The 22,530-nt window shown below is 34.9% G+C and overlaps 1 protein-coding gene and 2 long non-coding RNA genes across 8 annotated transcripts in view; 2 read left to right on the top strand and 1 right to left on the bottom strand.

The window, feature by feature from the left end:
• The window catches only part of LOC126763882 (uncharacterized), a 59,475-nt gene that overhangs the window by 22,419 nt on the left and 14,526 nt on the right, over nucleotides 1-22,530 (top strand). The gene's annotated exons all lie outside the window — the stretch shown is intronic.
• LOC126764004 (uncharacterized) lies at nucleotides 17,911-18,526 on the bottom strand. Its single transcript, XR_007667762.1, has 2 exons — nucleotides 18,445-18,526; nucleotides 17,911-18,366 (listed from the first exon to the last, which is right to left on the bottom strand). It is a non-coding gene; the product is annotated as an uncharacterized LOC126764004 (long non-coding RNA).
• Nucleotides 18,544-21,881, top strand: LOC126763984 (uncharacterized). 3 transcript variants are annotated; one of them, XR_007667736.1, is made up of 4 exons: nucleotides 19,585-19,978; nucleotides 20,793-21,013; nucleotides 21,085-21,470; nucleotides 21,521-21,881. It is a non-coding gene; the product is annotated as an uncharacterized LOC126763984 (long non-coding RNA). The 3 variants fall into 3 exon arrangements; XR_007667737.1 differs by lacking the exons at nucleotides 19,585-19,978; nucleotides 21,521-21,881 and adding an exon at nucleotides 18,544-18,558 and having other exon boundaries at nucleotides 21,085-21,382; XR_007667735.1 differs by lacking the exon at nucleotides 21,521-21,881 and having other exon boundaries at nucleotides 19,809-19,981; nucleotides 21,085-21,382.

Raw genomic sequence — 22,530 nt, 5'->3', positions numbered from 1 at the left:
GAGTGATGAAAAAATCGATCAAGTCAGGTAATTTCCTTGTGTCGGAAGGCCAGTAAGTGGGCTTGCCAGTAGACATGAAGTCGCATCCAGTAGCCGTAACAGCTTTAAATAGCTCTCTCCTCTTCGGTGTCATAACTCTTGAACCCCATTGGTAGTGCTTTGCGTTAAAATCAGCAACAATGAGGAATTTCGCGTGATGTTTTAGTATAAGTTCTGTGTACAAGTCCATTTTGATATTGTGTCTAGGTGGGCTATATATTGCGGTAATACTTATTTTTCCGAAACTAGATTCAACCGATATGATCATGGTTTGGAATTCTGGGATAATTATATTAATTTCTTCGTAGTGGGGAATGTTATCTCTGAGAATTATGGCACTTCCCCTCTCGCATTGTTATTTGGGTGGTTCGAGCAATACGTCTTGTAGTTTTTGAATCTAACAAAAGTCTCGTTTGTAAAATGAGTTTCTGGTATAAGACAAATATCAATTTTTTCAACATTAGTAATGTCTCTATTTCTTTACTACGTTTGAGCAAGCCATTTGCATTCCAGGTCATAATTTTCATCGGTTTCATTTTGCGCCTTATTTTCGCTGTGTTGTCTCTCAAGTTTAGTAAGACGTTCGTGGGTAAGTCTATTTTGCTCTTCTAGCTTATTAAGCTTGTTGAGAATTAACGAAAAATTACCAGTAATATCACCAGTGGCATTTGTATTGCTTTGATGGTTCAGACAGATGTTGTTGAGCTTTATTAGCACCTTTAGTTATGCTGGCAAATGAGGGCTTTCCAGATTGATGATTTACATTAGTGTCTTCTTTCTGAGGAGCAGTGGAAGTGGTTGTACTTAAGCGTTTTGGTTCATATTTATGCTCTTTATTTTTTCCAGTCGCGTTTTTAATTTTGATGGGCTCGAGTTTAACGACAGAATTTAGAATATGTTTGATTTCGTAAATTTTCCTAATGTTCTCTGTAGGTTCAAAACATACAATAAACATATTTAACGGGTTTTTTGTTTTATATTGAAGTTTGTTTAAGACTTTCGTAACTTTAAACCCTTGCTTTTGAAGGTCTGTGATAATACTTTCAGGCTCACATGAGTGATGAAGGTCTTTTACCATTACGCGTATATCACGCCATTGTTTGTCTTCGTACGAGTACCAAGGAATTTTCGAGTCGTTTAATTTCCTTGTAAGTATTCTGTAGTAGGAACTATCTGAAAGATTTATTTTACAGGAACTTGGGTCAGTGAGCTTGAGTGTGTAAGATTTTTTTACATCTGCGTTAATCAAGGAACGCATCAAGGGTTGGTTAAAATTTTCCGATATTATAATTGGCGGAGGGCGATGGCTTACTTTTGTATCTGTTTTATCTTCTGATTTTCCAGCCGGAATCGGAGACTTCAATGTTAGATTCGGTGAAGAATCTGCTTTGCGTCTCTTACTTTCCCTACTTTTTTTCCTTTTTAATAGCCAATTTGTTTCTTTTTCAAGCTCTTCTTCGTCTGTTTCGGCTGCAAAGGTCGATTTCGATGGAGAAGAAGACGTTTCATTTGCATATTTGGTTAGCGATTTCTTTAAGTCTTCATTTTGAAGTTTAAGTGCCGCATTTCCGTTTTTCAATTCATTATTCAACGTTTCTTTTTTTTTAATGCGTTCGAGCAACATACCTATTTGGTTACATTGTGTACCCCCACCGTGAGGCGGAGTTTGTATGTCATCTCGATCTTATTGAATTGTGGTTTCGTTAAGTAAAAGAAACTGCCTTATCAACTGCTTTACCGACTGCACGTGCAGATAATGTAGGGTCCCTGGCCACCTACAACTCTGCGTAGACAGCTGGTTTGCCGTGCCACAGAAACAGCTGATACCCACTTTTGATGTTCGGAGGACAATTTTTGCGCGAAAATTAATTGAGTGTTTTTAATTTGGTATTATTTTTTGTTATTGCTTTAAATTTCCAAAAGTAATATGATAAATCACTTATGTTTATACCCTGAACAGGGTATATTAAGTTTGTCACGAGGTTTGTTACAGCCAGAAGGAATCGTCGGAGACCCTATAAAGTATATATATATATATATAAATAATCAGTATGTCGAGCTGAGTCGATTTAGCCATGTCCGTCTGTCTGTGCGTCCGTTTGTCTGTCTGTATATATACGAACTAGTCCCTCAGTTTTTAAGATATCGTTTCGAAATTTTGCAAACGTCATTTTCTCTTCAAGAAGCTGCTCATCGGATATCGATATCGGACCACTATAACATATAGCTGCCATACAAACTGAACGATCGGAATCAAATGCTTGTATGGAAAACTTTCACATTTGACAAGATATATTTACGAAATTTGGTATATATTATTTCCTAAAGCAACAATGTAATCTCCGAAGAAATTGATCAGATCGGTTGACTATAGCATATAGCTGCCATACAAACTGCACGATCGGGATCAAGTTCTTGTATGGACAACTTTCACATTTGACAAGATATATTCACGAAATTTGGTATATATTATTTCCTAAAGCAACAATGTAATCTCCGAAGAAATTGATCAGATCGGTTAACTATAGCATATAGCTGCCGTACAAACTGAACGATCGGTATCAAGTTCTTGTATGGACAACTTTCACATTTGACAAGATATATTCACGAAATTTGGTATATATTATTTTCTAAAGCAACTATGTAATCTCCGAAGAAAATGTTCAGATCGGATTACTATAGCATATAGCTGCCATACAAACTGAACGATCGGTATCAAGTTCTTGTATGGACAACTTTCACATTTGACAAGATATATTCAATTTGGTATATATTATTTCCTAAAGCAACAATGTAATCTCCGAAGAAATTGATCAGATCGGTTAACTATAGCATATATGTAGCTGCCATACAAACTGAACGATCGGTATCAAGTTCTTGTATGGACAACTTTCACATTTGACAAGATATATTCACGAAATGTGGTATATATTATTTTCTAAAGCAACAATGTAATCTTCGAAGAAATTGATCAGATCGGTTGACTATAGTTTCCATACAAACTGAACACATAGTTACTAACAGAAATGCACCTGTGAAGGGTATTTAGCTTCGGTGCATCCGAAGTTAATGTTTTTTCTTGTTTTAATTATTTTTGTAAAAATTTCGAGTAAATTGATATTCCTCGTGGTGCCAACGATGTTAAGGTCCTCCGGTGAATCTGCTTACGAATTTCCCCAGCCGGGATTTCACGTATATTACAAGAAATTGAAGAGCACACTTTACTGTTGACCGTACGCGCGAATGTCTCGAAGTATATTTCCTTTGTTTGATGACAGGAGATATTTCGTCTTGCCCTCGTTCACTGCCAGACCCATTTGCTTTGCTTCCTTGTCCAGTCTGGAGAAAGCAGAACTAACGCCGCGGATGTTGAGGCCGATGATATCAATATCATCAGCATACACCAGCAGCTGTACACTTTTATAAAAGATTGTACTTGCTCGATTAAGTTCTTCAGCTCGAATTATTTTTTCCAGCAGCAGGTTGAAGAAGTCACACGATAGGGAGTCGCCTTGCCTGATGCCTCGTTTGGTATCGAACGGCTCAGAGAGGTCCTTCCCTTTTCGTGTTACTCAACGTCAGTTTACACAGCCGTATTAGTTTTGCGGGGATACCAAATTCAGACATCGCGGCATAAAGGCAGCTCCTTTTCGTGCTGTCGAAAGCAGCTTTGAAATCGACGAAGAGGTGGTGTGTTGGTTTCCTTTCACGGGTCTTTTCCAAGATTTGGCGCATGGTGAATATCTGGTCGGTTGTTGATTTGCCAGGTCTAAAGCCACACTGGTAAGATCCAATCAGTTTGTTGACGGTGGGCTTTAATCTTTCACACAATACGCTCGATATAACCTTATATGCGATGTTGGGAGGCTTATCCCACGGTAGTTGGCGCAGATTGTGTGGTTCTCCTGTTTTATGGATTGGACAGAGCACACTTAAATTCCAATCGTTGGGCATGCTTTCGTCCGACCATATTTTACAAAGAAGCTGATGCATGCTCCTTATCAGTTCTTCGCCGCCGTGTTTGAATAGCTCGGCCGGCAATCCATCGACCCCCGCCGCTTTGTTGTTCTTCAGGCGGGTAATTGCTATTCGAACTCCTTCATGGTCGGGCAATGGAACATCTGCTCCATCGTCATCGATTGGGGAATCGGGTTCGCCTTCTCCTGGCATTGTGCGTTCACTGCCATTCAGCAGGCTGGAGAAGTGTTCCCTCCAAAATTTAGGTATGGTCTGGGCACTAGATCATCTCTGGGGGTTTTACAAGAATATGCTCCGGTCTTGAAACCTTCTCTAAGCCGCCGCATTTTTTCGTAGAATTTTCGAGCATTACCCCTGTCGGCCAGCTTATCAAGCTCTTCGTACTCACGCATTTCGACCTCTTTCTTTTTCTGTCTGCAAATGCGTCTCGCTTCCCTCTTCAACTCTCGGTATCTATCCCATCCCGCACGATCTGTGGTCGATCGTAACGTTGCGAGGTAGGCAGTCTGTTTTCTCTCCGCTGCGACACGGCACTCCTCGTCCAGCTGTTCTTTTGCACTTTCCGAAAACCAATAGTTTCGGTTGCAGCTGTACGTAAGGAGTTTGAAATGCCGTCCCACAGTTCCCTTATACCGAGTTGTTGACGAGTGCTCTCAGAGAACAGGAGTGCAAGCCGAGTAGTAAATCGTTCGGCTGTCTGTTGTGATTGCAGCTTCTCGACGTCGAACCTTCCTTGTGTTTGTTGACGTGCGTTTTTTGCTGCACAGAGGCGGGTTCGAATCTTGGCTGCAACAAGATAGTGATCCGAGTCGATGTTAGGACCTCGGAGCGTACGCACGTCTAGACCACTGGACACGTGTCTTCCGTCTATCACAACATGATCGATCTGATTGGTGGCTTTTCGATCCGGAGACTGCCAAGTAGCTTGATGTATTTTCTTGTGCTAGAATCTAGTACCACAGATAACCTTATTTCGGGCCCCGACGAAGTCGATCAGCCTCAACCCATTAGGGGATGTTTCGTCGTGGAGGCTGAATTTACCGACCGTAGTGCCAAAGATACCTTCTTTGCCCACCCTGGCGTTAAAGTCGCCAAGCACGATTTTGACATCATGGCTGGGGCAGCTCTCATAGGCGCGCTCCAAGCGCTCATAGAAGGCATCTTTGGTCACATCGTCCTTCTCTTCCGTCGGGGCGTGGGCGCAATCGTCCAAATTGCAAACCAATTCTGACTATCAATGGTGTCACAGAACCTGATTTAAGATTTTAAGAGATAACATTTATCGAATGAATAAAGACGCATTTGGGTGTTAAGTTATGTTTATTGCGTTTTGTAAATCTTCTTTAAGGGGGGAGCCTGCTTTAAAAGCTTCAAAAAATTTATATTTTTTTTTGCTTAAATCTCTTTAAAAATTATCTAAGAATATGTCCCTAAAGTTATAGATGGGAATTCGAAATATTGTCAAAGCTAGAAGGGAAATAGTGGCCGAGAGTCTGACAGATATAGGAGCACTTGGGAGAAAGCGAAAACTTTATTTAAACTAAAAAAAAACTAAGAAAAGTTAAGTTTGAACATATATTTAAACAACATTAAGTAAATTTTTTTTGTCAAAAACCACTTTTCAAATTTTAAAAAATTTTAAAATTTTACACGTTTTTAAACTTTTTTTTTACTTAAACATAAGTTATTAACAAATATGAATCTCTTTGAATTTTTTTTTTCCGATAGAAATTGCGACCTGCATACTGCCCGCCTTCTGACAAATGCACACGCGAAATGCATCGGGCAATTGCTTCCCTAAGGCAGAATATCAAAGAATTCGTATCCAAAAAATTTTTGGGTGATGTTTAAATATATAGCTACACCCAACTCTTTTTTTACACGGTAGATACGTTCCTCAGAAATCCGTGTGAAAAAGAGGCGTTTCCTATAGTAAAATGGGGGATACGTTCCATGTTATCTGAAAACCGTGTAAGATGAAATAAAGAACTACATATATTTACTTCGAAAAACCGTGTACAAAATGTTGAACAGTAAACCTTCAAATACACAATTCATACAGGTAAAAAATTGGTAGAGCAAGCAAAAAACAAAAGAAATCTGTTAATCCAGAATTAAGAAAAATTATAATTGAAATAAAGAAAAAATATTGAGCTACATAATTATGCGTCGCTACTTGATAACTAGCGCAATTGTTTGCGACGAACTGGACTAAAGTCGGTATCATCAAATTATCCAATGGTGAATTTCAACAGATATTTCATTCTCATTTTTCTTAATGGTCCTGATAGTAGCTTCGTTTAAGCCAAAATCCTTGCCTGCAGATGTTGAACCTTCACCTCTTGCCAGACAGTTCAAGAATTTTAATTTTACTTCCAAAGAAATGGCTTGCCTTTTATGAATCTTTGAAATTTTGGACATTTTGTTCACTGTATTAAGGGCAAAAATTTTATTTTTAAAGCTTAACTAAAAATTTATAGATAAAATACTTTTTTCACTTATTAAGGTCAGAAATGTTCAAATCTAATTGATAGCACGAACATTTGATAAAATATTGCCAGCTAATAAACTTTAAACACATTAATTAAGCAATATCTTATATAAATATCATGCGAACAAAATGTGTAGGTAAGAGTTATCGAATAAGAGGATTTCCCAGTTACTACTATGTACATTAGAGTGATTAAAAAAAAATTTTTTTTTTCGTTTCTTACTCGGAAAAATAGGTTCTTAGACACCTCTAAGAAAGCCTCTCCAAACATGAGTTTTTAATTGTAACGGGAAGGTCCTCCTACATACAGTTTTCTATTTTTTCTTATTATCAGATAGAAAAATTTATATCTCGCTTCCAACTGCCTGAAAAAATATCTTGTTCCTTAGATTTTGTAGGAAATTGAATGCTCTACAAAAAAGGTCTATTATGATTTTTTCGTAAACCCAACCGTTTAAAAGATATTAACGGTTAAAGTTTGATTATTTTTGGGAAAATTTTTTATTTCTTATGAATTTTATAACTCAATGAAAAAAAATTTATTATCAGCAATGGTGCCAAGTGTGGTAAAAACAAACATAATTCACAAGACAGTGAATTTGAAAACGTAACAGATTAAAAATTTTTTCAAAGTTTTTTTTTCAACCGTGTAACTTCAAATCTGTGTAAAAAGAAACCGTGTAAAAAATGAGTTGGGTGTATAAACCCTAGAAATTTCGCTTTAATCATCAAAAAAATCGATTTTGTAAGCCTCTAAAGCAGGCTCCCTTCTTAAATATCCGCATTTTTTTCCAAAACTCCATAATTAAGACATTTCGTGTTTTATTCTTATGTTTTCTCCTATAGAAATAAAGATAAATCAATTCGTAACAATAAAATAACTTGATTTCTTATCTTACAATTCTGACAGCAAAACCGATAAAATTTGTTTCCGTGACACCCAAAACCGATACAAATTCTTTTTCGAATATCAAACCAATAATGTCTGAATTCATGATACCTACTGCTTTTTTTGATCGATTTCAATTCTGATTTACACAACTATCAGATTCCACAACACCCCTGAATGATCTCTAAATATACACTAGGCATCAAATGAAAGTATACATTTCACAGATGTTATTTCAATGCTGTTTTATTAAAACAAACTATTAATAATTCATACATTAATATTACATTTACATAGGTATTTAAGTAAAAAATTATAAATTAATATATTTTTTCCCCGGAAAAAGTTTTGTTCCACCTTAAAAAAGGAATACTTAAACAAAAGTGGTCAAATGAAAGTATAAATTTTGAAAAAATACAAAACGTTTGGTTTAAAAGTAAATTTACTAATTAATATTGCCTTATTTATTGTGAATTACTACACGAAGACGTTTTAGCATGACTTCGTCTCTAAGAAAAATTATTTCAAGTTTGTACGGCTGCTTTTTGGTATTTTGGAATCAAAAATTAACCACAAATGCTGAATTTGGCTTAAATCCCGTGACTGGGTCGTTATCTTATTGGAAGATAAACGACCAAAAGTTCACTTTTTCCGCATTTATTTTCAAATTTTCGATAAGAGTATCAACATATGAAGCACCCGTCGTTAGTTCATCGAATTTAACTACACCAAATTTTTAGAAATAGCCCCAAACCATGAAAGAACATCCTCCATGCTTCACTGATGATTGTATGCACTGTGGTTTTAAGCGATCAGAAGGTGTACACCATACTCGCTTACGTGTTTTTTAATTCCTTAGCTCGAATTTTAATTCATCGGACCAAAATACTTTATTTCAAAATGTGGTTGATATTTAAATATTGTTTTGCACACTCTAGTCATTTTTTCCTACTCGAAATGCGACATAGTTTTTAAAACCAGGTGTTCGTAGTTTCCTTTGCATTGTACTAATGGAAACATCCAAACCAAAACTGTCGATCAACTCTCGCTATAAAATTTCAGGGTTTTCAGGAAGTTTCTGTGGGATATCCACAATAATTTTAGATTTATTTAAATATAAAATACTGATACAAAGTTGATGATTGAAAATGAAAATGAAATGGAGAGCGAAAATGATGAAGCGTGCTAGCAGTCGGGATGATGCGCCAAGAAGAAGGAAAAATGGCGGTTCGTCAAGCTGACAGCTTATCCAGTTTTTGGGTTGCCATATCTATGCTTTTTGCAGAGTTGCATTTGGGGTTGCTACATTACTTTGGGGTTGCCACATTTCTTTAGTACAAGTCGATCAGCGTGTATAGAAATTTTGTACTTTTGACCTCCACCGTATAGAGTCTTGCATCTCTTCCTTCTCTTGAAGTATTCAAACATATTTCTTGCCTCTCCAATCGAAATGGAATATATTCATATATTTTTTGATACGTTTTATCCCTCTTTCCTTCTTCTACAATTAAGATCCGATCAGTTAGAACAGAACAAAAAAATTTTCATCATAACAAAAATTCATTAATAAATACAAATTTGTTAAATCTGTAGTAAAATTCAGTTTCACCTTGAAAGAAATGAACCAAAATTAAATTATACTTTCATTTGACGCGCACTCATAGGCTCACCATAGATATTTTATAGAAATTTTTTTTGTAATAACAGTATTCTTGTTTGTTAAAAATGGGTAGAATCGGATCAATAACATTTACCTAATGCAAAGATTTTCGAGCTTCCAGTTGAACATACCGTAAATATCTGCAAATGTGTGAGCACGTTTTGGTAATAAAGATGCACTTTGTGTCTAAAATGGATAATATTGGGTGAAAAATTGGAAAATCTGGTTGGTAAAAATGTGTGATATTTAAATAAATTTAAGTTGACAGGCTTTCTATGAATTATGTGATTTAGCGCTGAATATGAATGGTATTGGTTTAGACCTTGGCCTCATATATCAATTCCGATCCTGTGGTTCACGTGCTGCTCATCAATTAAATATATTAAAATTATCCTTTTCGGTCGAGTTTTCAAGTATAACAGATATTATTATAGTTAGTTATATTATATTTTGCTTCCCGTCAGCAAAAATTATTATATATAAAATAATATTATAAAAGGGAGCTAACGTGCGAAAACTAGTTTTCTGGGAAAAGCTGTTAAAAATAATCGTCAATTTCTCGTTATCTCATTAATTGTTCTCCTTTTTTTTAACACCTAAGCCCCCTTTCCGTGGACCAGGTCACATATTAAAATCATCATTCCCGTAGCCCCGCTCTCTAACAAGTTTAATATACAAATCTCCTAAACCACTTAAGCCACAACAACCAAATTTGCTGAGCTCAAATCTTATAAGAACTTCTACCGATGGTGAGAAAATGGATGAAATCGGAGGATAACCCCGCTCACTCCCCATATAACGGTACTGTTAAAAACTACTGAAAGCGCGATAAATCAATAACTAAATACGCCAGAGACATTATATTTTACCGCCGAGATGGTATGAAAGAGCTTTATGAGAGCCGGTGTGAAAATTGGACAACAGGCGTGGCACCGCCTACTTTTTGGTGAAAATGGACAAAATCGGACAACAACACGCCTACTTCCCATATAACACAATTTTAGATTCCACTTGATTCGCTCAGTTTCCAGTACATAAATCAAGAAGCAGTTAATATATCAGGTTACAACTGTGCACGAATAATGTCTTTGGAGTGTGCCACCTTATAACCAAAAATTGTTCAAAATCCAATAGAAACTGTTCAAGCTCCTAGGTACCGAATACTTAGACCCCGGTACCTATAGTTGACTTTTGATCGAAAACGACGGTCAATGTGTGGTATATATAACTGAAATTAAGAGATAATTCTTCTGTTATAACGTTATGTCTGTATGTCAAAAATCGGTTGAATCGGACCAATACTTCCCTCAGCCCCATATACTTAATATAAAGATTTTATATGATTGGTTTTACACCTTATAGTATTTCCCTAGCTTTGATTCTTGCAAGTTGCAAGAGTATAAAATGTTCGGTTGCACCCGAACTTATCCCTTCCTTACTTGTTTTTCATATTTCTATGTCACATTGTGAAAATGAGCGAAATCTGATAATAACCACGCCTACTTGCCATATAGCACAACTTCAAATTCCACTTCATTCGTTTAGTTTCCAGTACACAAATCAAGAAGCAATTAATAGTATAACGGGAAAAACTTTGCACTAATAATGTCTTTAGTGTGTGCCACCTTATGATCAAAAATTATTTAAATCCAATAAAAACTGTTCAAGCCCCTAGGTACCTAATATTTAGACCCCGGTACCTATAGTTGACTTTTCGGAAATGTCAGTCAATGTACATATGTATGATATATGTATGTATATAACTGAAATTAAGGAATAATCCTTCTCTTATAATGGTATGTCTGTAAGTCAAAAACGAGTTGAAGCGGACCAATACTTCCCGTAGCCCCCATACACTTAAAATAAAGATTTTTGAATTTGCGGGTGACTTTTTAACGCATATATTGGCCAATATGTAAGTTATCTCAATGGAAATAAGAAAGCGTGTTTTACATATAACAGTGTATCTTTTGTGCCAAAAATAGATAAATTTAGGCAAAAACTTGGCCTAGCCCCCAAATAATTAATATCAGGATTTTCGAACATGAGGTTGACTTTACTCTATATGATTGGTTTTACACCTTAAAGTATTTCCCCGTCTTTGATTTTTACGAGTTGCGAGAGTATAAAATGTTCGTTTGCACCCAAAGGTTATCTATCACCTTCGTCGGCTTCATCTAGTATGTAGGAGAGAGTGTCGCCGCTGTGACCTCAATTTGCGTTGAACTGCACCATTTCGATACACTTATCGTAAGACCTTTAAATATTGCTATCTCGTTTCATTGTGGTGTTCAAACCATTTGTGACCTTAAAGAAACCTTTTTGTAGATGGACATTTTAGGTTTGGTTGGTACCTTATGGGTTCCAAGAGCTCTACATCGGGATTGTGATAAAACTGGACACTCGCAGAGAATGTGTATAATCGTTTCCTTACTTCCCTCGTGTTTGCAGCTACGGCAAATATTGTTGTGAAGCATTCCCATTTTTAGCGCGTGTTTTCCAAATGGCCAATGCCCCGTTATGGTTGCTTTGAGTCTATATATGCTTTTCCTTTTTTTTTTCTTTTCATATTTTGGCCTATATTTTCTTTTTCGCTATCTAGCATTTGGTTATAGAGTTCTGAGCTATTAATTTAAATTGGGTTTAGCTTCCGCCTCAGACTCATCTATTGAACTTCCAATCGATTTCCACCTGTGGATCATGATGGCTGATATGATGGATCGTCGTTATCTTCAACTCGATGTGAAAGGTAACGTCATCATCATCATTGGCACTCTAATCGACATTCATAAATTTTACAAATCGATCCTGGATTTATATTGTTTATATCGGTGAGTTATCTTAATGAAACTTGAAAGCGGTTTGATTCATTAAAGGTACAAAAATATTCGGTTATTAGAAAGAAAATGTCGTTGATGGGGATATTATTACCCAGTAAGTCTCAATTTGCCGGAGCCAATTTATGGTCATGTTATCACTTTAAATTAATTTTTCCGTAATGACATGTTGCCAGCATTGGCCAAAAGAGTACTGGGTCCTTATGAAGATTTCTTAAAGACAAAATACGCTGCTGTAAACACTCAGTAACATAAATTTTCTGAATTATACTTCCTTAGCCAATAAATGTTTCACTTTAAAAGCCGTACTGGTAAACAGCCTGCCAAACATATGTTGATTATCAAAGCAATTTGGTGTTGCACTGCGTACTTTCTGTACATATGACGGTGAAATTGCACTTTTTTGGTGACATCTCATACCATAGTCCATGATTTCGTTCCAAATAGTTCACCATTTTTTTTACTGTAATCGACGATTCAAATCTATTTTCTACCACTACAGACCTCTCGTTTTGAAGATAAAGAGTCATTATAATTTAAGTATGAATGTCACTGACGATATTTAGTTTTACAACGATAACGCAATGGACATGCTTTTAAACTCTTAATAAAAACAAGAAAAAACAACCTTCTCTTTCCCCCTAGGCAATAATGCTCTCTACAAATAAAACATTTTTTATAGTTTACATACACCTAGTTCTATTAAATTACGACACGTTTATTTGTTTTAAATGAATACGAGTAAATATAGCATATCAAAATATTTTTTTTTACACAAATAAAAAAAATTAATGCTAAACCTTAAAATGCGCCTAATTCATATCAAAAAAGTTTACGTACACCAATGATTATTTATGTAAATCAAAAGTAATTACAACAGTTTTAGCGGTTTTTGGCCTACATTTTGTTGCGATTATTGTCCCTAGACGTCAACGCATGCTTCCCATTCGATTTCTAGTATTATTTCTGGATATTTTGATCCACTAAGTTGAGGTTTTTTCTATAATTGTTTTATTAAATTTTAAAGATGTAAGTTGCCTGTGGAAATGTATTAAAATAATAATACGCACTTTAGAAAGGGAACACATATTTTTAAAAAAATAAAAAATCATCAAGTAAAAATATATTTGCACGCATTAATTCACTGTTACGCGAATTGATTAAAAAATTATTTTCTTTACTCGTGGATTATACTCTTTATGAATGACAAATGTTCCATACTAAGCTGTGGTTTATATACAAGGTGTGTTCCAAAGTAAACAGGACTTAAAAAAACTGAACAAATGGGTTTTTCGGCAAAATCAATTTATTTTATTCAAAATACTCTCCTTCTGTTCCAATATAGCTTTTTGCGCGATCCAAAAGCATATCGAACGAGTTTTTAGCTCGTTTGCCGGTATGACCGCCAGTACTGGGTTTAGCTGGTACTCTTTTTCTCTCTGTACTCTTTCATGTTGATACGGGTGTTAAAGGGTATTTATATACCCCGAGTTTCTATGTGCGGGGTCACATATAATTATGTATGTATCCTTAATTCTATTATTCTTTGTTGGTTATTATTTTCTATTATTTCATTTAGGTGGGTCTTTATTTCTACGTAGGTTGCTATATATATTTCTGGCCTAATAATGTAAATAGGCATATTTATCAACGAAAATGTTTTTTTTTTTTTTGTCGATTGCTGTTTTGTTTCGGGCTCATACGCATAGATCCATGATTCGTCACCTGTGATGATCTTATAAACGTCTTTTGAAGCACCGCGATCGTATTTTTTCAGCATTTCTTTACACCAATCCACACGAGCCTTTCTTTGAGCGATTGTCAAATTGTGCGGGATCCATCGAGAACAAACCATTTTTACGGCCAGGTGCTCATGCATTATCGAATGTCTGCTGGTGGGAGAAATGCATAGGCATGCCTCTATCTGAAGGTATGTTACATAACGGTCTTGCATTATCAGTTCACGTACGGCATCGATGTTTTCTGGCACAACGGCTGTTTTTGGACGACCTTCACGGAATTCGTCTTTGAGCGAGCGTCGGCCACGATTGAATTCGTTGTACCAGTTTTTCACAGTGCTATAGGATGGTGCTTCATAGCCATACAAAGATTTTAGTTTATCGATGCACTCTTGTCGTGATAATCCACGTCGAAAGTTGTGAAAAATGATCGCACGAAAATGTTCACGAGTTAATTCCATTTTTTGGCCGAAATGAATTTTTTAATTCCCTGTAAATAAAACAATTCACGATTAAATGACAAAACGTTCTGACTGATGTTATGCTAAAAAATGTCAAACTTTCCAATGGAAATGTCAGATCGCACCTGGCAACACTTAGTGGTGCCCTAGGCCATAATATATATAGCAGCCATCGTATTAGGTTGTCGTGGTATGGAATTCCTGTTATAAATTTAATTATAGTCCCTAAGAAGTTAGTAGATCTTTTTTGTATTGAATGAGAAATAGTTTGTTCAAATAAATTTGTTATCCTGTTTTCATTTATTACATCTAGTTGTGTTCTGCTCTATATTCGATTTCTCTATATCTTTTCATTATGGTTGTGAAATTAAATAAATTATATAAAAATTTGGACATGAGGACACCTCATGATGATAAAATGATTTTTTTATATTTTAGATTGTTCAGTATATAACCTTCGATATTTAGTATTGAATTCAATAGGAGTGTTGCGAGTATTATCCTTGTGTAAGACCTATTGTCTTCCTCCTCTCTCTACTAAAACTGTGTCCTCAAGTGCGGAACACAATGCTCGCGACAGACCGCAAACGACATCTGTCAAATATTAAAATACACACGTTCTTATGGACACTGTTATTTTGACAGCTGCACGACTACACGACTGCAGGCCGACAGTTGTCGCTCTCGCTAACTTCAACATATTCTTATATTTGCCAACGGTAGGACGACAGTAGAGTTGACAGTAGAATGGAAGATAGAGAGAGGAGGTAGAGTGGTGATGCCACTAATATGTAAAATGTAAAATTATTCAAAGCTCTAACAAACTTGACGTTATTTTACAAATAAAAGCATAAAATCGCATTATTATATCATTTGTAATAACAATTGATAATTTAAAACAAATAAATATACCTATTTACTTATTTTTTGCGTACAAAATTTCAGTTTGAACAAAATATTAAAATTTCATTGAAGTGCAAGGTATTAGTATGGCCACAATGAAATTGTGTACATGCAAAATGGGCACGATTCCGATTACTTTGGCGGAGGGGTAAAAAACCGAATTTCCGAATAAATGGGGCATGTACGGATAGGGAGATTCTCCAGAGGAGGAATATCCAAAAATAATGTAAAAATTACTAATATTTTTTAAAATATTCACGATTAAAAGTTCAAAAATTTGCACTAAGAAAACATGTTATTTCTCTATGTTTCACAAAATTTTTTCACATTTTTTACTTTGTATATTTAAATACACACTCTAAGCTTTGAAATAAGCTTACATTTCACTTTTATTTTGCTATATTTTACATAAATTTATTAATTTAAAAATCACTTAGCACACTCATCGTTGAAAAGGTTAGATTGTTTACAATTATGAGGAAAACGAGCCTTGCCACATCTTAAACAGTAAATATGTAGGATTTTTAACAATTTTTCTTTGTTTGTTTTATCGCGTGATTCTTTTTTCTACAGCGTGGGCCCGAATAACTGTCGCACTTTTTCGAAGCTACGTTATGTTCGCGTAGCTGTACACCGTTATATTTTTGTGTTCCTTATTTTATTGTGAAACTAATTGAGTACTTTTTTGACCTGATCAGTCGTTCTTAAAATTTGTGAGTGATGGAAGCAAAAAGAGACTTAGTGCAAAAATTACATTTGCAAGGCAAAACGACAGGCGAAATTGTTAAATTGCTGAAATACATTGATGTAAACCGGAGATTTGTCCAACGCACTGTGGCTCGATTTAAGAGAACTGGAAGTGTTAAAATATCCAAAAAACCTGGACGAAAAAGAAGTATAAGAACACCTGAGCTGGTGAAGAATGTGCGTGAAAGGATAAGGCGAAATTGTGCTAGATCAGCTCGAAATCTGAAGGTGAGCCGGAAAACCATCCGAAATGTTTTAAAAGAGAACTTGGGACATAAACCTTACAAAAGGAAGAGGATTCATGGCCTTACGGAGCGTCAGAAGAAAATGCGACGGGAAAGAAGTGGTTTATTGCTTCAGCGGCATGCAAGTTGCAATATTGTGTTCTCTGATGAAAAGCTATTCATATTGCAAAAAAGTCACAATCCCCAGAATGATCGCGTGTATGCAACAAGTATGCAGGATATTCCAACAGATAAATTAGCGGTTCAGAGATATCAAAACACAACGTCTGTCATGGTATGGGGGGCCATATCCAAAAAAGGCAAGCTTCCGCTCCTTTTTATTGAGAAAGGTGTCAAAATCAATGCACAATATTATTTGGATGAAGTGCTTGTCAATCATGTTTACCCTCATGCATCTGAGCTCTTCGGTAACGAACCATATTGCTTCCAGCAAGACTGCTCCGGCTCATAAAGCAAGAATTGTTCAGCGCTGGTGCAAGGATAATTTGCCATGTTTTATTCCGATTGATGAATGGGCTCCATCTTCTCCGGATCTGAATCCATTGGATTTCAGTATATGGGGATACATGCTTGATAAATTAAAAAATTTGAAAAACATAAGATTGGATCAATTCAAGCGTCTTTTAATCAAAATTTGGGACGAAATTCCAGATAAAGTGGTGCATGCCGCCTGCAATAGTTTTCAGAAACGTTTGAAGCTGGTAAAAAAATCAAAGGTGAACGATTTGAACTTAAGCAGTCCTAATGTAAGCCAACAGTCTTTATAATAAATAAAATTGTTCAATTGCTCAAAATATCAAAAAATAAACTTTTTCTACAAAAAATAAAGCGCGACAGTTATTTGGGCCCACCCTGTATATTAACTATAAAAAAAATACTTTCTACATACATATGTATATGTGTAATACGTAATTTATGTGTCTGAAGTACTTTCGCGAAGTACTCCTTTCTGCGTTGGCGGCCTTCGGCCGCGCTTTAAAAAAATAACCCTGACTGAGCGAATACCCGGGGTCACTGAAGTACTATCGCGTACTACTCTTTCTGCGTTGGCGGACTTCGGCCGCGCTCTAAAAAAATAACTCCGGCCGAGCGAATACCCGGGGTGACTGAAGTACTTTCGCGTAGTACTCCTTTCTGCGTTGGCGGCATTCGGCCGCGCTCTAAAAAAATAACTCTGGCCGAGCGAATACCCGGGGTGACTGAAGTAATATCGCGTAGTACTCCTCTATGCGTTGCCGGCCTTCGGCCGCGCTCTCAAAAAATAACCCTGGCCGAGCGAATACCCGGGGTGACTGAAGTACTTTCGCGTAGTACTCCTTTCTGCGTTAAAAATAAAAAAATATATTGACTTTTTGTTATAAAGTGGTGAAAGTGGTTATATTCGTTGGTTATTATGCACTCATATTCAAACAAAATTTAAGCTTTCGTTATAAAATTGATAAATTTTGATTATTATTTCTGTCAGCGATTTCAATTTATTTTTTACGATACATTGGTTTGTATTTTAGGTGACGATATATATATATTTAAAATATGAGTTTTGGATATAAAGTGGTTATATTTTACGGTTATCATGCACTCATATTGAAACAAAATTTGAGTTTGCGTACTGTACTGTAACCTTACACTTTATTACGTAACATTGATATATAATATTACTTATATATATGTATATATAATAATATTATATAATATTACTAATACATGTATATAATATTACTTATTTGCTTAATAAATTTAAAAAAGAAAATATCCATATGCATGAATAGAGGAATTTTTGCGAAAAGGAGGAATTTCAGCGAATTGCCTTGTCATCACATGGCAGCGCTCCATTTCTTCGTAATTTTTGGTAACCAAATGAGGTTCAATCGAGTGTAAAATGTAATTTTTAAAATAAAGATTTTTTAAATAAAAAACTTGCTAAAAGTGTAAAATGTGGATTTATTTAAAAGATTACAGTGTAGTTTAATTAATTTGAACAGAAAAATGTGAGTAAAGTGGGTTTAACGTGGTGAAATAGCTTCTTGAAATGTTCGAATTTTGCGAATTTTTGAACTTTAAGGTCGAATATCTCGTAAACTAAGTACCTATAACCCTATATATTTTTTAATCAGGAGGACTTCCTCTTTCCAACGGTACCTTCAAATCGCGGCGCCAAAGAAATCGGAATTGTGCCGCAAAATGGACAGTTGTGTTGTCTTGTGTACATGCCGGCCATTGTTAAGTTGCTGCCTTCTCACCAATGTTCATGTAGTATGCTTCACGACGCCATTTTCAGTTCACTGTCGTACTGCCATGTCGTGTCGCGAGCATTGTGTTCAGTACTTCACGGTCTTCTATCACTGTGTAGCTAATGTATTTTTGTTCAGTTTTCGCTCTGTGTTTAGATAATGCGTATATTATTTGTTTAGGCTTATGTCTTTTTTGAATTCTTGCTTTATTATTATCTCAATACCTTGTCTTTATTTTTCCAATTGATTGTTTTAAATCAGGGTATTTTGAATGAGCTGTTGGCGTTCGATTGTGTACTATTTGTAGTCGTTGATAAAGTGACATACATGTTGCTGATGTAAATATACTCTCATTGTCTGTTTGTAAGTGTTTATACTCTCGCAACAAAGTTGCTAAGGAGAGTATTATAGTTTTGTACACATAACGGTTGTTTGTAAGTCCTAAAACTAAAAGACTCAGATATAGGGATATATACCAAAGTGATCAGGGTGACGAGTAGAGTTGAAATCCGGATGTCTGTCTGTCTGTCCGTCCGTCCGTCCGTGCAAGCTGTAACTTCAGTAAAAATTGAGATATGATGAAACTTGGTACACGTATTTCTTGGCTCCATAAGAAGGTTAAGTTCGAAGATGGGCGCACTGCCACGCCCACAAAATGGCGAAAACCGAAAACCTATAAAGTGTCATAACTAAGCATAAATAAAGATATTCAAGTGAAATTTGGCACAAAGGATCGCATTAGGGAGGGACATATTTGGACGTAATTTTTTTGGAAAAGTGGGGGTGGCCCCGCCCCTACTAAGTTTTTTGTACATATCTCGGAAACTACTATAGCTATGTCAACAAAACAGAGTCGTTTCCTTCAGGCATTTCCATATACAGTTCAGTGGAAGAAATCGTATAATAACCACGCCCACCTCCCATACAAAGGCTATGTTGAAAATCACGAAAGTGCGTTAACCGACTGACAAAAAACGTCAGAAACACTAAATTTTACGGAAGAAATGGCAGAAGGAAGCTGCACCCTTGCTTTTTTTTTAAATTGAAAATGGGCGTGGCGTCGCCCACTTATGGACCAAAAACCATATCTCAGAAACTACTAATATAATTAATTTTACAGCAAAATAAAAAAAATATATAAATGACAGATAATGAAATCTCGATTATCACTTTATCATGCGAGAGTATAAAATGTTCGGTGACACCCGAACTTAGCCCTTCCTTGTTACAATATGGGTATGTGAGTGTGAAAATTTCTTCTAGTTTGTCTACAGTGTTTATTTTGTCAGCTATTTCTTTCATTGATAAGTAATTTGAGTATTTACATACACTAGTTATATACGTTTGATTTCATATGTGAAATTCATCCATACTTATAGATTCTCCTGGTAAATTTGTTGCTGGTGTTCTCCCTATCAGTTGTTTTGTGGGTCTATGTTCATACTTTGATTCATAGCAAATTGTACAGTTTCTCGCAAAGTGTCTAATTTGTTTTGACATATCCGGCCAAAAGTATTGATGTTTTATTTCTATTAAATTGTTTTTCTCATTTCTATGTGCTCTATTATATATGTTTGTTATAATTTCTATTTGTTTATTTGTGTCTGTTATGTCTGCTGTTAAATTTTGTGCTATAAAAAGTTTGTAACTTAAAAAATTTTTAGTCAGTAGTGTTTTTATTTTAAACAGTTGTTGTTCATCTACTTTAATTGCATTATTGTAACTTGGAACTAGAATCTCCTTTAAAGTTTTTGTCAGGTAGTCTGTATCTTTATATTCAATAGTGTGTCTGTGGTATTTTGGAAAAATTGTTGGTGTTTCCTTTTTATTTTGTTTAGTTTTTGTTAAAAGAATTTGATTTTTAAATGAATTAAATGAATCTTTTGCATTTGAACTATGTGTTGAATGCATTGATTCTAATGTATAAGTGTTAATTTTCTGTCTTGATAGTGCGTCTGCTACTACATTTTGATTTCCTGGTTTATATACTATTTTTGCCCCTGATTCCTGTATAAAGTTTTCCACCTTTTTAGTTTTACATTTGGATTTTTGTCTGAGATAGAAAATATTTGTGCTTGGTTATCATTATGTATAGTTAAATCTGCTATACCATAAATATAATTCCTAAGTTTGCCTATCGCTCAAACTATGGCTAATAGATCTTTTTCTGTTGTATAGTAATTTTCTTCTGTTTTATTTAAAGTTCGTGATATAAAGAATATAGGTTTCTTTTCTTGTGATAAAACTCCTTCTATGGCGAAGTTGAAATAGTTCAACTTGTTCTTTTAATTGAGTTTTAATTATTCATTTAGCTTTTATAGCTTCATTATCTAATTTAATGTCTTTTATTGCTGACATTCTCTTTCTTGTAGTTCCATTATCTCCTTGTAAATGTATACTAAGCGGTTTAGTTATTTTACTGTATCTTTGTATACATTTTCTATAATATTCTGCCATACCTAAAAATTACCTTAATTCTTTTAAGGTTTGAGGTATAGGGTATTTGTCTAAAGTTTCCTTTTTCTTTGTGTCTACTGTTATTCTATTATATGTTATTATGTGTCCTATGTAGGTATTCAACTTGATTTTTCGTCTGAGATTTTCTTATTAGCTTTATGCTTTATGGCGTTGACTACAGTTTGGATATGTTTGGATATGTTTAATGTGTACTTCGGGTGTGAAGAATAAATTAACACGTCGTCGATGTATACAAACGCAAATTTATTTATATAATCTCTCAGAATATCGTCAACACATCTTTGGAAGATAGAGGGTGCATTTTTTAATCCAAAAGTAATTCTAATGAATTCATATTTAGCTCATATTTGGTGAAATCTTGATTCTAAATATTTTGGTTTACCTAGTGCCTGTATTGTCACCATTTACGTCTGGGATAGGATATCTGTCTGATGTCGAATCATTACATCCGTGCATGGATCGGCAAACATACGAAAGAAAATTACGTGATACGTCAATCGTATGCGGTGATTGGCATTATGACATACGATAGCAAACGGATCGTAATGTATTTTCAATTCACAATAGTTCTTAAATTCCACGTTGCTTTGGATCGTATTTTTAGGTCACAATAGATGTGGAACTGTCAAAATTGTTGAGAAATTTTCAATAAACTAAGAAAAGCTATTTAAATATCAAAATAGATCCAACTTTGTTTTTTTATTTGAGCTCTAGTGAAGGTTATGGGGATAAAAAAATAGTGCAGAGATAGCTAACAGATTGTAGCAATAGCGTAAGTATAAAAAAAATTATGAATCCTGATTAACAAAATTATCTTTGTAGATGTATCGTTGAAGAAAGCATAGTAATCTTAAAAATACGGTGGAGAATTTTAAGATATGGCAAGAGAGGAAGACATCACCCCACAAAAGTGGAAGCTTTGCTACCGGTTGTGAGGCATTACATAAAATCTGCATAAAATTTACAATAAGTTACGAACCTCAAAATTGCGATTCTTATAACACACAAGAAATGGACACCGGGGTAGCGAACCGTCTCACCGCAATCGTCCAAACGATAAGAGACCAAATAATGTATTCTTTAATAAATTTAATTCAAAAATGTACATACATATATGCCCTTTACCTTGTACATAATTTTATTTTTAATGTCAACTAAAATACAAAAATTTTGTTAATATAAATACATTTTTTTAAATTTTTAATGAGATATTCCATTCATTGGTTTGTTATTTATGTTTTTTATTACTGAAAATTATAAAAAACATAAAATTTAAAAAAAAATTTGCTCGCATTTCCATAAATTTGTCTATTACAATTGGTAATTTGCGTTTATATACTCGTTCACTTATGTCATCACGCCAGATTACGATAGAAGCGTTACGATCATGTCATAATACGAAATACAGGCTTTTACGTGACAAGTGATACGTTCACGGATGTAACGATTCGACCCCTGTTATTGGCTTTGAATTTAATTTCTGGAAGTCTATTACTAATCTTTTTTTTGGTCTTCCATTTTCATCTATTCCATTTTTTGGTACTGTCCATGCTGGTGATTTATATCGGCTTCTACTAGTTTGTATTATATTATTTCTTAATAACTTCTATTTCTAAGTTGACGAAATCGTTATCTGCATGTGGATATTGGTATTGTTTCGTCCAAACAGGTTCTTTTGTCTCTGTGCTTATAGTCGCTTCTATAGTTGTAGTAAAGGGTCAATTCTCAGTTTGATTATAGTTTTTAGTTATTCCTTTAATTTCTTTTTTATAATCCTTGTCATCGTTCGTATAATTAATTCTATTCTTTTAATTTTTTGCTTATTTGTATAC

This window comes from Bactrocera neohumeralis, unplaced genomic scaffold, assembly GCF_024586455.1.
Source record: "Bactrocera neohumeralis isolate Rockhampton unplaced genomic scaffold, APGP_CSIRO_Bneo_wtdbg2-racon-allhic-juicebox.fasta_v2 cluster09, whole genome shotgun sequence".
NCBI lineage: Eukaryota > Metazoa > Arthropoda > Insecta > Diptera > Tephritidae > Bactrocera > Bactrocera neohumeralis.
The sequence above is the reverse complement of the archived record's forward strand: the minus strand, read 5'-3'. Positions and strand labels throughout refer to the sequence as shown.